This window comes from Mesocricetus auratus, unplaced genomic scaffold (genome assembly GCF_017639785.1).
Source record: "Mesocricetus auratus isolate SY011 unplaced genomic scaffold, BCM_Maur_2.0 Super-Scaffold_4256, whole genome shotgun sequence".
NCBI classification, from domain to species: Eukaryota; Metazoa; Chordata; class Mammalia; order Rodentia; family Cricetidae; genus Mesocricetus; species Mesocricetus auratus.
The window spans coordinates 51,341,126-51,354,673 of NW_024429182.1; positions in this window are offsets into that span (position 1 = coordinate 51,341,126).

Genomic DNA, 13,548 nt, shown 5'->3' on the forward strand with positions numbered 1-13,548 from the left:
ACCGCCTGGCCCAAATTAACTGAATATTGCTTGAAGGAAAAATCAGAAAATACAAGGGAGAAGAAAGTGAAGAGTCACTTGACATGATGCACCACAGATAAACACACACACACTCACACTCACTCACACTCACTCACACACACACTCACACACACTCTCACACAACTCACTCACACAACTCACTCACACACACTCACACACACTCACACACAACCACACACACTCACACACACTCACTCACACACTCACACACAACACACTCACACACTCACACACTCACACTCACACACTCACACACACTCACACACACTCACACACACTCACACACACACACACACACACACTGTGTTTTTGAGACAGGGCCTTTCCATACAGCCCTTGCTGTCCTGGATTTGACTATGTAGAGCAGGCTAGCCTTGAACTCACAAAGGTCTTCTTTTGCCTCCAGAGTGCTAGGATTAAAAGAAAGCACCACTATCCTGACTTTTCTCTCTTTCTTTTCTCTCTTTTTTTATTAGTTTTTTTCCTCAATATTTTGAAGCAGATGCTGCCACATTTTCCTTTTGCTTTTGCTTTTGAGAAAAGGCCCTGTGTAGCCCAGGTTGGCCTATAACTTCATATGTAGCTAAGGATAACTGTGATTCTCCTGCTTCTACTTCTTGGGTACTGCGCATACAGGTATGTGAGGTGCCAGGGATGGAAAATGGTGTGGTGATATCTTGTTTATATTCTAACAAAGTTTGCTTGAAGATCAGAGGGCAGAGCTATCCACTAGCTACCATAGAGGTCTGGAGGTCTGCACAGAGAGACAGGAAGTGAGATGGCTGGGTGAAGAGAGGAATATAGGCAGGAGGAGACAGGAACTCGGTCTGTTTTCAGTGTGAGGATTTTGTAGAGTTAAGAGTTCTAGTGGCTGGCTGCTCAGCTTCTCTGATCTTTCAACTTTCAACCCCATAATATCTGACTCCAGGATTTTGTTATTAAGACCTATTAGAACACATACATATTGGCGCCCAACTTAAAAGCACAAATTCACAAAAAAAGCTGCTTGCATATGGCTTTGCAGCCACTGATACATGCTAGAACTGTAAATTTCTCCCCCCACCCCAAGTCTCTGAGCGAGTTTGGGATTTTCTGTTGTAGTCTCTCTAAAGCAGTCTCCAGCTGCCACCCAAACCACAGAAGCACCTGGGCTCCAAATGCCACAGGAGTTATCTGCCCTAGATGGGCTTACTCTGCTTTCGGGCAGCTCCTGCCACACATGTTTCTTATACACAGTCCTGTGTGTATTTTTCAGCCCTCTCTCTCTCCCCCCTCCCCCTCTCCCTCTCTCCCCCCCTCTCTCTCTCCCCGCCTCCCCACTGTGGGTCGAGGGCATTCCCCAGACCCCCTCTCCTTGGGTTGTGACTCAGCTCAAGAGCTCGCAGTTACATTTGAGCAGCTGTACCTGTCCTCAGTCAGGCTGTACACCACTGATGTCCTCTGATTAGACTTGCTATACCGTGGCAGCCTCATGCTGCACCATCAGCAGATTTGGTGAGACAATTGGGAACCCTTAAAGGGGAGAATTAGTTAAAAATTAAAGACTGTTTTTTTCCTCCACATTAAAAAATAGGATACACTATTACAATGGAGGGAATCAGGTCTCTGTATGATGGGCAGTTTGAAAATGGAACAATTAAATGAGAGGATAACTAATTAAATGTAATTAATGTAATGTCAATTATAAACATTATCAGTTTTATCATTTTTATATTATTATTAAAAAGTTGGTTAATATGAATATTAAGATACAAGTTTTAGAAAAACAATAAAACAGATCATAGAGATAGTCAGATCCAGACAGAGTAATTTAATGGAGAAACAATTTCAACATTGCATTATAAGGTTAGAGAGGAACAGCCTAAGGTTTTCAAACAACCATCTTTAATTTAATCAGTTATTTTACAGGAACAACTGTCAAGTGGCAGATATCCCCAAGAATGTGCAAGAGTTAAATGGACTCTTTTAGAAATGTTAGATTTAAGAAGATTCAAAGAAGTGATAGTCTCATATGGCACACATTCACCTTTTGTGAAGCAGATGTTCAACTCATGGTCAACTTGTAATAGAATTATACCTAGAGACTAGAGAGACTTGGTTAAAGCAGTTTTAGAGCTTGGTCCTCGATTACAATGGAAGACCTGGTAGAAAGATGAGGCTAAGACCATTGAACAACAAGTAGGGCTAGAAGTATGAAAATCTCCCAAGACTAGCTTCTTGGAGAGGGAGACTATGCTGATGTACAAAGGAAATCTCTATATGATGACTACACCTTGGATTTATGCTGCACAGTAGCTTTGAATTCTTGGGACAGAACTGGAGAAGTAGGAAAGAAAACTGAGTCATTTACTAAAGTTATACAGGGCCCAAAGGAAGTCTTTACATATTTCTTACAAAGACTGACTTCAACAGTAACTAGAATGATAACAGATTCAGAAACTAGACAAATAATAATTGAATCTCTGGCTTTTGAAAGTGCTAATGCACAATGCAAAAGGCTAATTAGGCTGTTAAAGGTATCCTTAGAGGCATGGGTTTGAGATACAACCAATATTGGATCTCATGATCATGATGATGCATGCATAGGAGAGGTGATTTCCAGAGGTGTTCCAATAGTGGCAAACAAGGTCACTTAAAAATGATTGTAGGCAGGGCATTCCTAGAAACAATGTTTTTTCTAAGTATAAGTCAAAAGGAATGCCCCTCCCTTCTAGATTATGGAGAAGGTGTGGCAAAGGCAGGCATTGGACAAATGACTGTAGATCAACAAGAGACAGTCAAGGCAATCCCTTGCCGTGGGGCAATGCCTTGAGGGGCCTCTCAAAGGCCGCCATGCCTAATTTGGTTCAGTCATTTCTGTTGTAAGAAACCATACTGCTGCCAGGTGGTGGTGGCACACACCTTTAATCCCAGGACTTGAGAGGGAGAGTCAGGCAGATCTCTGTGAGTTTGAGGCCAGCCTGGTCTATAGAGAAATGTCCAGGACAGGTTCCAAAGCTACACAGAAAAACCCTGTCTTGAAAAACCATAAAAAAGAAACCATACTGCTCTGGATGATAGAACAGCTATTGAAGAGAGAACAAAAAATTCAGGTAAAACTATAAAGCAAATATTTTGGCAATCATCCATAAATGAACAAAGACCAAAATTCAAAATATGAATAAATGGCCTGGTGGTGGTGGTGCACAACTTTAATCCCAGCACTAGGGAAGCAAAGATGGGCAGATCTCTGTGAGTTTGAGGCCAACCTGGTCTACAGAATGAGTTCCAGGACAGGCTCCAAAGCTACAGAGAAACCCTGTCTCGAAAAATCAAATCAAACCAAAACAAAACAAAAAACAAATAAATGATGTTGTCATTGAAGGCCTTGTAGACACAGGTACAGATGTCACAATGATTGCACCACAGTCTTGGTATCCAATTTGGTCTCTTCAGGAGGCAAACGTTCAGCTTTTAGGAATTAGAAATTTATCTCAATAAAATGGAGTGTGAGATGGGTGAAATGTGTAGGACAGAAGGACAGAGAGGAAAATTAAGGCCATATGTGGCTAACACAGCAATGAACTTATGGAAATGTGATTTGTTACAGCAATGGAATGCTCAGAATAACATTCTTCCCACATGGGGAGGGCCTAGGCCCTGCCCTGGATGATATGACAGACTCTGGAGATCCCCCATGGAGGGCCTCACCCTCTCTGGGGAGTGGAGTGGGGATTGGGTGGGGGATTGGGGGCGGGTGGGGGGCCGGGGAGGAAGGGAGGGAAAGGGAGCTGGGATTGACATGTGAAGCAAGCTTATTTCTAATTTAAATAAATAATAAAAGAATAACATTCCTCCAATCTTGGAGGCTGAAGAGATGGCTCAGTGGTTAAGAGTACTTGCTGCTTTTCCAGAGAACCTAGCTTCAATTCCCAACACCCACATGGTAGCTCAAGACTGTCTGTAACTCCAGCTCCAGGGTTTCTGACACCCTCACACAGATGCAGGCAAAACACCAATGCACATAAAATAAAAATAAATAAATAAAAACACCCATTTTTCCAATCTCAGAAACAAACCATAAATTAACATGTGTTTCTGGGAAAAATATTAGAAGGTATTATACAGAACAGTCACCAACCATTCAGGTTGTACAAGAACAGGGCACAACAGCTCCTGACCTTTCAAAGACACCACCAACCCTACCTTTAAAATGGTTGACAGACAAACCTGTGTGGGTTGCATAATGGCCTTTAACAACAGAGAAACTGCAGGCCTTAGAAAAACTAGTACAGAAACAGTTAAATACTCAGCATATTGAAGAATCAACCAGTCCTTGGAATTGTCTTGTATTTGTTATTAAAAAGAAATCTAGAAAACGGTAACAGATCCAAGAGCTATTTGCTGGGAGACGTCATTCTGTAACTATGTGTCTGATTGGTTTGAATAAAGCACTGTTGGTCAATAGGGAAACAAGATAGGTGGGACTAGGAGTCTAGGAGGATTCTGGGAATTGTAGTGAGGAGATCTCTCACCGTGTGATCTCCTGGGAGCAATGGGTACTCAGGAGTGCATCCTCAAAAAGATAAATGTGTCTCTTCCCTTCTAGGCTTCATCTAGCTTCCTGTACATGATTTTGGGTTTGAGTCTCTCAGATAACTAGGAATTAAGTTTTTGTACTCTGGATGTACATAAACAAATATTGATCCTTTAACCTCTTTGAAATCTCCTCCATATGACATTTTAAATGTTTACATTTTCTGCAGTGAACTATGAAGTTTCCAAAAGAATGATGGGGCCCAATAATGACAATCCTACCAGGACTATGATAACACCACTAAACTGAAAAACAGCACCTAATAGCTCAGAACTATTTCCAGGTGGCTAGCTGAGATGGTCCAGCCTCACAGACTACTGCAGCCAGGACCTGAGACAAGCCTTGCACTTTCCCATTATGCGGAGACCAGACAACAAATGATACAGTTACCTCTGCAATGTTGGGGCATCCATCTTTGGCTTACAGGCCTAGCATATCTTTCAGACTTTTCTGTGAAACAGGATATCCTGAAGGACTGTCCTACCTTGTCATGGCAAAGTTCAGCGGTCTCTTTCTTTTGTGTCTTGCTTGTCCAGTTTGGACAGCATACTGTCCAACAGTTGAGGCATGAGCACTTTACTTGCCAAAAAGAACGAAAACTCCATGTGGAGTTTCTTCAAGGCCCATCATTTTCTCTGAAGTAGATTGGTGCTGCCAGGAGCAGACAAGTCTCATTGTCATAAAAAAGAAAAGAACCTATGTTATTAAAACATGCTAAGTGCCATATTCTGCAGATCTCTGGTGTATGAAGACAGCCTGTCTATCTAAAATATATATCTATTTGACCTTGAAAACACACCTAATATGACTACCAGTTCAGTTGTAATAGGTGACTAATTGCTAACCTGCATTTTCTTATTATCCTAAATAGTTGGTAATAATAACTTTCAAGAGATAAAAGTTCGCATTACATTTTTTTTTTGGTTTTTCGAGACAGGGCTTCTCTGTGGCTTTGGAGGCTGTCCTGGAACTAGCTCTTGTAGACCAGGCTGGCCTCGAACTCACAGACATCCGCCTGCCTCTGCCTCCCAAGTGCTGGGATTAAAGGCGTGCACCACCAACGCCCGGCTGCATTACATTGTTAAATGAGTTGCATAGGTACCATACCTTGAAAAAATTAGAAATGTACGTACAGTCAGGTGGTGATGGTGCACGCCTTTAATCCCATCACTCAGGAGGCAGAGGCAGGAGGATCTTTGTGAGTTTGAGGCCAGCCTGGTCTACAGAGTGAGTTCCAGGACAGGCTCCAAAGTTACACAGAGAAACTCTGTCTTGGAAAAAACAAAAAGAAAGAAAGAAATGTATGTACAGTATGTTTTAACAAAAATAACCTCAACTTTGTATCAATATACAAAATTCCAAGTCACTGTAAAATATTTAAAACTAGTAGTTGCTTTTTTTGTTTAAAAGTAGATTCAATAGTCTACCCTTATTTCTTGTCATAACTATATCCACCTTTTTTTTCAAAATGAGAACTCAAAGTATAATTCCTTTGTTCAATTTTTTTTCTTGACCATAACCAATATCAGCTTGTAACCAATCCCCTGAACAACGACAAATATCCATAACCCATTGAATGACCAAAAGCCACCCACCCCACCTCTTGGGAATATGAGCATCATGCTCTTAAAGTTACTTCCTGCTGTCTGGGGGCAATAGCATCTTTAGGGGATCCTGAAAAGAAAATTTTGGGTTAATTGTCAAGTCCTGGGAGAGGCTTCTAGAGTGTGGCAGGTGGAGTATGTGGGGGCCATGAAGCAGGCAGGAGGCCCTACAGGTGACTCCCTCCCCTGCTGGATGGGCTGGGGGGAGCCCCGGGGCAACATCAGGTGTTCAGGCTGAGTGCTATAGGTGGGCCTCACCTGGTCCTGCAGAGATGCTTAAACTCCAGCTCAGCCCTTACTGCTCCCTTGGTTCTGAAAGCCTCAATGGAAGTGGAGACAGACCCACTGCAGGTGCAGGGCTGGGTTCTAAAAGGTGATTCTGGTGGATACTTCCTCCCAAGAAGGAAGAAAAAAAATCCTGAGTTCAGGAAATCAAGGGACAAGATCAGGTCCAGGTCCCCAAAGCTGTAGATCTTCATTATTATTATTATTACTATATTATTATTATTATTTTGAGACAGGGTTTTTCTGTGTAATAGCCCTGGGTTCCTGGAACTTTCTTTGTAGACCAGGCTGACCTCGAACTCACAGAGATCCACCTGCCTCTGCCTCTGAAGTGCTGGGGTTAAATGTGTGTACAATTGTTGTGTGACAAAACTTTTCCCGTGTAGACAAAAACACTCATCTATTCAACCCAGATAGGGAACCCATGGCAGACTAAAGTACAGATAACAGCAAAGTCCAACTTGGTGACCCAAGGGGTTTTATTGGGGTGACTTATAGGAATATGGGTGAGGAGTAACGGAGCAGAAATGACTCAGACAGCTGCATCACCAAAGGCCATCCCAGCTTGGGTGACAGCTGGCAAAGCTGGGGGTCCAGAGCTCACCGCATAGCCTGCAGGCAGCCCAGCACGCTGGAGCCCATTCTTTCCAGGTGCCTCAGTGCTCTAAACCCTTACTGATTTTTTTCTTTTGCAAAGATTGACCTCAACTGGATATAGGATAATATTAGGTCCAGAAATCAGACAAATGTTAATTGAATCTTTGGCTTTTAAAAATGCTAATTCTGGATGAAAAAAGGTAATCAGGCCTCTAAAGGCAAGATTAGTACCAATAGATTAATGGATAAGAAATATGACTGATGTTGGATCTCATATTTAGGATGCAACTTTTAATAGGAAAAGTAATCTATAAAGGCTTTGAGAAAAGCCAAACTGTCAAGTGTCTTGGCTGTGGTGAACGGATCATTTCAAAAGGGATTGTAGGCAAGGTGTTCCTAGAAGCAATGTGTTTCCTAGAGATAATTTAGAAAGAAGGCACAGCCTTCTGGAGTAAGTTTAAGGTGTGGCAAAGGCTGACGTTGATCTAATGAATGTAAATGAGCAAGGGAAAATGAAACAGTTTTTTGCACATTACAGCTTAGAGAATATTACAGGTGTACTACACAATCCTACGGGACAAGCAGTTACAGAAAGATCTAATTGCACTTTAAAGGAGATGCTTAATAAACAGAAAGGGTACTAAAGACTCCCAGAGATAGATGACACAGTGCTTTATTAATCTATTTTTTAAGTGCTAGTGAGCAAAAGAACAACAGCTTCTGAGAAGCACTGGATTGTGGAAAAAACTGCCGAATTAAACCAGCATATGGATTTTAAGGATGTCTTGACTTCAGAATGGAAGTCAGGAAGTGTGTTGCACTGGGCAAGAGATTATGCCTTGTTTCCACAGGAAACGAAATGCTATGGATTCCTATAAATTAATAAAGATTAGATTTGAACAAGAGAGGCCTCTTGATTAAGGAGAGGTGATAGTTTATCAAATAGCTTGGTCATTCAATCCAAACTAAGTTATAAGACTAACAAATGCCTTTTATTTGATCAGGTATGAAATAATAATAATAATAATAATATTTTTAAATAATTTACCAAAGGCATAAATTACCTTACTGGCATGAAAGGAAAAATGGGATTACTTAAATAATACGCCTTAATTCCATATTAGAATATTAAAACTGTAGATTGTCATGTAACCCACACTATCTTGGACATCAGTTTTAGAGTTTTCTTATAAAATAAAAAGGATTTTTAACCAGATAGAGGTGGAGCAAGCCTTTATTTCCAGCATTTGGGAGGCAGAGGCAGGCAGATCTCTGTGATTTTGAAGTCAGCCTGGTCTATAGAGCAAGATTCCAGGACAGGTTCCAAAGCTACTGAGAAACCTTGTCTCAAAAAACCAAAAACCCCAAAAACAAAAAGAAAGAAAGAAAGAAATGTAGGTTAATAGTCATCTGTAATAATCAAACTGGTAGTTAGATATATTTTCAAGGTTAATCATGTATTTTAGATCGGTGGTCTTCAAACACATAAAAGATCTACAGAACATCACATTTAAGATGTTTTAATAGGGGCTGGAGAGATGGCTCAGTGATTAAGAGCACTGGTTGTTCTTGCAGAGGACCTGGGTTCAATTCTCAGCACCCACATGGTAGCTTACAACTGTCTGTGACTCCTGTTCCAGGGGATCTGATAGCCTGTTCTGCCTTCATTGAACACCAACTATACCCATGGTACATAGGCACATGTGAAGACAAAACACACATATGTATAATAAAAATAAGTCTTTTAAAAAAGATGTTTTAGGGGCTGGAGAGATGGCTCAGAGGTTAAGAGCACCAACTGCTCTTCCAGAGGTCCTGAGTTCAATTCCCAGCAACCACCTGGTGGCTCACAACCATCCATAATGAGATCTGGTGCCCTCTTCTGGCATGCAGACGTACATGGAGGCAGGATGTTGTATTCATAATAAATAAATAATTCTTTAAAAAAAAGATGTTTTAATAACATAAGGCTTTTCATGACAGTGAGACACATGTGCTCCTGGTAGTACCAATATACTTCAAAAAAGGATGATGGGCATCAAAGAACCTCCGTATGGTGTTTGCTTTCTTTGTGGCAAAGTTAGCCACTGGATAAGAAACTGCCTTTGCCTTGACTGCTGACAGTATGCTGTCCAAATTGGACAAGCAGGACACAAAGACATTTAACTGCCAAACTTTGCCAAGATGAGGTAGGACAGTCCTTCAAATTTTCTGCTTCACAGAAATGTCTGTCAGATATTCTGAGCCTGTAAGCTGAAGGTGGATGCCCCAGTGTTGCAGAGGAACCATGGGTGACTGTATAGGCAGCCAGCTGTCTCTGTCATTTCTATAGTTTTGGAAGTTGTTTGCACTACACTTCCTGTTTACTCAGGTGATGTTATATCCTTCTCAGGTCTCTGATGGGGATTGAAAACTAGATAGTGGGCCTGGAGAGATGGCTCAGTGGTTAAGAGCACTGGCTCCTCTTCCAGGGTCCTAAGTTCAATTCCCAGCAATCACATGGTGGCTCACAACCATCTGTAATGTAATCTGGTGCCCTCTTCTGTCATGCAAGAGTACATGCAGGCAGAACACTGTGTGCATAATAAATAAATCTTAAAAAAAAAGAAAACTAGATGGTTATAGTTTTACTGTTTTTTTTTTGTTACCAAATCAAACAAACAAACAAACAAAACCACATAAAAGTTTATAAAGATTGTGAGACATAAAAGCCTAAGTTATTTATCTAAGAAAATGTCTTAAGGTCTAAAAGGATTTTTTAGGCTGGTAACACAAGTTATGATAGAAAGCAGCTTAGGTATAAAACTTGAACTCACAGAGACAGGATAGATATGGCGTATTTTCTCTGAATTTGCCAAATACATATAGATTGAACATTGTGAATGTAATTTTTACCTGACAATTGTTCTTATTGTATATAGTTTTCCTGTGTTAGCATTAAAATCATTCCTTTTTATTTAGACAAAAATAGGGAAATGTTGGAGGATAGTCAATCACACTGTGAACCCTGAGTTTGCATTTGTGTTAATTAATCAGCCTTGGTTCAGGGGTAGAAGTCAGCAACTACTTGACTGGAATCAGCCACAGTCTGGATGAATCAGGGATACGGACAGAGACACAGGAAGCAGTAGGGAGGGAGTTGGAATTTCATGCTTCTTCTGGCTTGGTATGAGCCAGACAAAAGGGAAGTCAGCTGGCTGCTTCTCAGCCTCTCTGATCTGGCAGGTTTTCACCCCCACATCTGACTTCTGAGTCTCTGTTGGCACTGAAGACAGTAGTTAAAAGTATTAGTAGATTCATATGTAGGCGCTAAGCTGACAGAAAACCATCCACCCAGCTTTTTTCTTTTGTTTTGTTTGCTTGCGTAAATTAAAAAAAATAGTTAAGCATGGTCGAACAGACCTTTAATCTCTGTACTCAGGAGCAGAGACAGGAAGATCTCTGAGTTCAAGGCCAGCCTGTTGAACATGGCAAATTCAGGACAGCCAGGGCTGTACAGAGAAACCCTGGGCGCTTTGAAGCACAGCAGCCCCAACGCCTCACATATTTGGTTGACAGTTGGTGTCACCTTTGGGAAGGATTAGAAGGTTTGGCCTTGTTGGGGCAGGTATGTCCCTAGGAAGGACTTTGAGTTTTCAAAACGCCCACTCCAGGCCCAGTCTCTCTCTTGTCTTCCTTCTGTAAGCTCTCAGCTCCTGCTCCAGTTCCATAACTCCTGCCCGCTGTCGCACTCCCTGCCATGATGGCGATGAACTAACCCACCCTCTGAGACTGTAAGCCTCAATTAAATGTGAGTTTTAATGCAAGCTGAACGGAGTTCTGGCATTGATTAGTCAAGTCTGCTGTGGGTGAGGAAGGGTAGCAGAGGTGTTCATCTTCCTTGTCTGAAGACTTCTGGTGACTTTGGTCATGGTGCCTCTTCATAGCAGTCGGACAGTCACTACAACACCAGGTCTCAAGCCCCCACCCCCAAATTAAAACGTTATTTTGCATATATGAGTGTTTTGCCTGCTTGTGTGTCTTCCTGAGCAGAGGCAGGATGTCAGGGTCCCTCTGCTGATGGCTAAGGAAACCCTTATCTAGTCTTCACAGGGCAGCCAAGGGGGAGCCTTCCACCTGGGTATCAACAAGCTCTCTGGTTTTCAACTGTTTGACCTGGGGCTAATTCCTGAACCCCTCTGTGTCTCAGGACCTTAACTGACAAATTCAAACAATGGAGCTGGTTACAGCAGAAGCTTCTGTGAAGGCGAGATGAGGTAACAGCTACAGGACACAGGACAGCAGGGAGAGTGGCCAGCAGGCTGATCTCTGATCTCATACAGCCTGGTATGACAGTGTCCCATGGGACCCTGTGAGAAACACCATGACCAAAAGCAATTTGGGGTGGAAAGAGAATTTCACCTTACACCTTAGGTCCATCTCTGAGGGAAGCCAGGGCAGGAACTGAGGCAGAGACAATGGAGGGACCAGCTTACTGGCTTGCTGTGGTGTTGGCTGGACCTGTGGGTGCCCTTCTTTTCACCCGTGGACCCTCTTTGCCCTCTTACTTCTCCTGGGGCCCCACTGGCTGTGGGGAGACCTAGATGCCTAGGGCCACTGACCACTAATCAAGAGGTCATCAGAGAGTTGAGTTCTCTGGTAGAGGCCTGTGGTTCCTGGACCCCTGGAATATAGGCTGTGACTCTGCCCTTAACATTCCTGGCATCTGTCAGGGCAGAGAAGATCCCATCATCCCCAAGGGGACCGAGGTACACAGAGGAAGGGACTCACTAGGGCGGCCTCCTCAGCCATGCTGTCTGTGACGGAAGTTCCTTTTCTTTGCCTCCCCCACTATTGTCTTCCCTCTTTCCCTCAGGATCTCACGTAGCTCAGATTGGTGCTGAAATGGCTGTATAGTTGAGGACTTTGGGCTTCAGATCCTGTCTCTACTTTCCATCACTGAGGCTATAGGCGTGCACTACCATGCCTGGTTTGTGCAATGTTGAGGATTGATCACAGAGCTTTGTGCATGCTAGACCAGTGCTCCATAGACCAGTGCTCCATAGGATAGTGCTCCATAGACCAGTGCTCCATAGACCAGTGCTCCATAGACCAGTGCTCCATAGACCAGTGCTCCATAGGATAGTGCTCCATAGACCAGTGCTCCATAGACCAGTGCTCCATAGGATAGTGCTCATAGGTCAGCCCTCCATAGGCCAGTGCTCCATAGGCCAGTGCTCCATAGGCCAGTGCTCCATAGACCAGTGCTCCATAGACCAGTGCTCCATAGGATAGTGCTCATAGGTCAGCCCTCCATAGGCCAGTGCTCCATATGCCAGTGCTCCATAGGCCAGTGCTCCATAGACCAGTGCTCCATAGGCCAGTGCTCCATAGGTCAGTGCTCCATAGGATAGTGCTCATAGGTCAGCCCTCCATAGGCCAGTGCTCCATAGGCCAGTGCTCCATAGGATAGTGCTCATAGGTCAGCCCTCCATAGGCCAGTGCTCCATAGGCCAGTGCTCCATAGGTCAGCCCTCCATAGGCCAGTGCTCCATAGGCCAGTGCTCCATAGGCCAGTGCTCCATAGACCAGTGCTCCTTAGGCCAGTGCTCCATAGGCCAGTGCTCCATAGGCCAGTGCTCCAAAGGTTAGAGCGCCATAGGCCAGAGTTCCACAGCACATTGCTCCATAGGCTGGTGCTCCATAGGATAGTGCTCATAGGCCAGCCCTTCATAGGGCCAGTGCTCTATAGGATAGTGCTCCATAGACCAGAGCACCATAGGCCAGTTCTCCATAGGCCAGCACTTAAATACAGGGTTGTGGCTTCTACTTTTTTTTTTAAGTTTTTATTTATTTTTTAAAGATTTATTTATTACATATTCGGAGTTCTGCCTACATGCCAGAAGACAGAACCAGATTGAATTATAGATGGTTGTGAGCCACCATGTGGTTGTTGGGAACGGAACTCAGGACCCCTGGAAGAGCAGTCAGTGCTCTTAACCTCTGAGCCATCTCTCCAGCCCCCCCCCTTTTTTTTTTAAAGTTTTTGAGACAGAGTTTTACTTTGTAGCACAGGCTTGCCTAGCACTCACTATGTGGCCCAAGCTGTCCTGGAACTCAGGCATTTCTCTTGCTTCAGTCCTTTGAGTGCTAGAATTAGATGCATGAGCTAAAACTCCCAGCTCCCAGAATTTTACACATGGCAGGATTCAGCCTTGTGCCAGGATCTCAGACACCCGCCTTCCTGCCCCGGTCACAGTAGAGCAAGCTATCTACAGAGTGAGGGGGCGCCTCCCCTCCCAGCTTCCCTGAGGCAGCAATGGCCACAGGCCATCCTGGACAGGTGTTGCAGATGCTGAGCCTAGCTTCAGGCTCCTCACCTCTCCCCTGGGTGGAGGCAGGACATTCTTGTCTCTGTAAAGCCAAGTCAGGGGAAGCTTCTAGGTTGTAGGGAGAAAGAAGAAA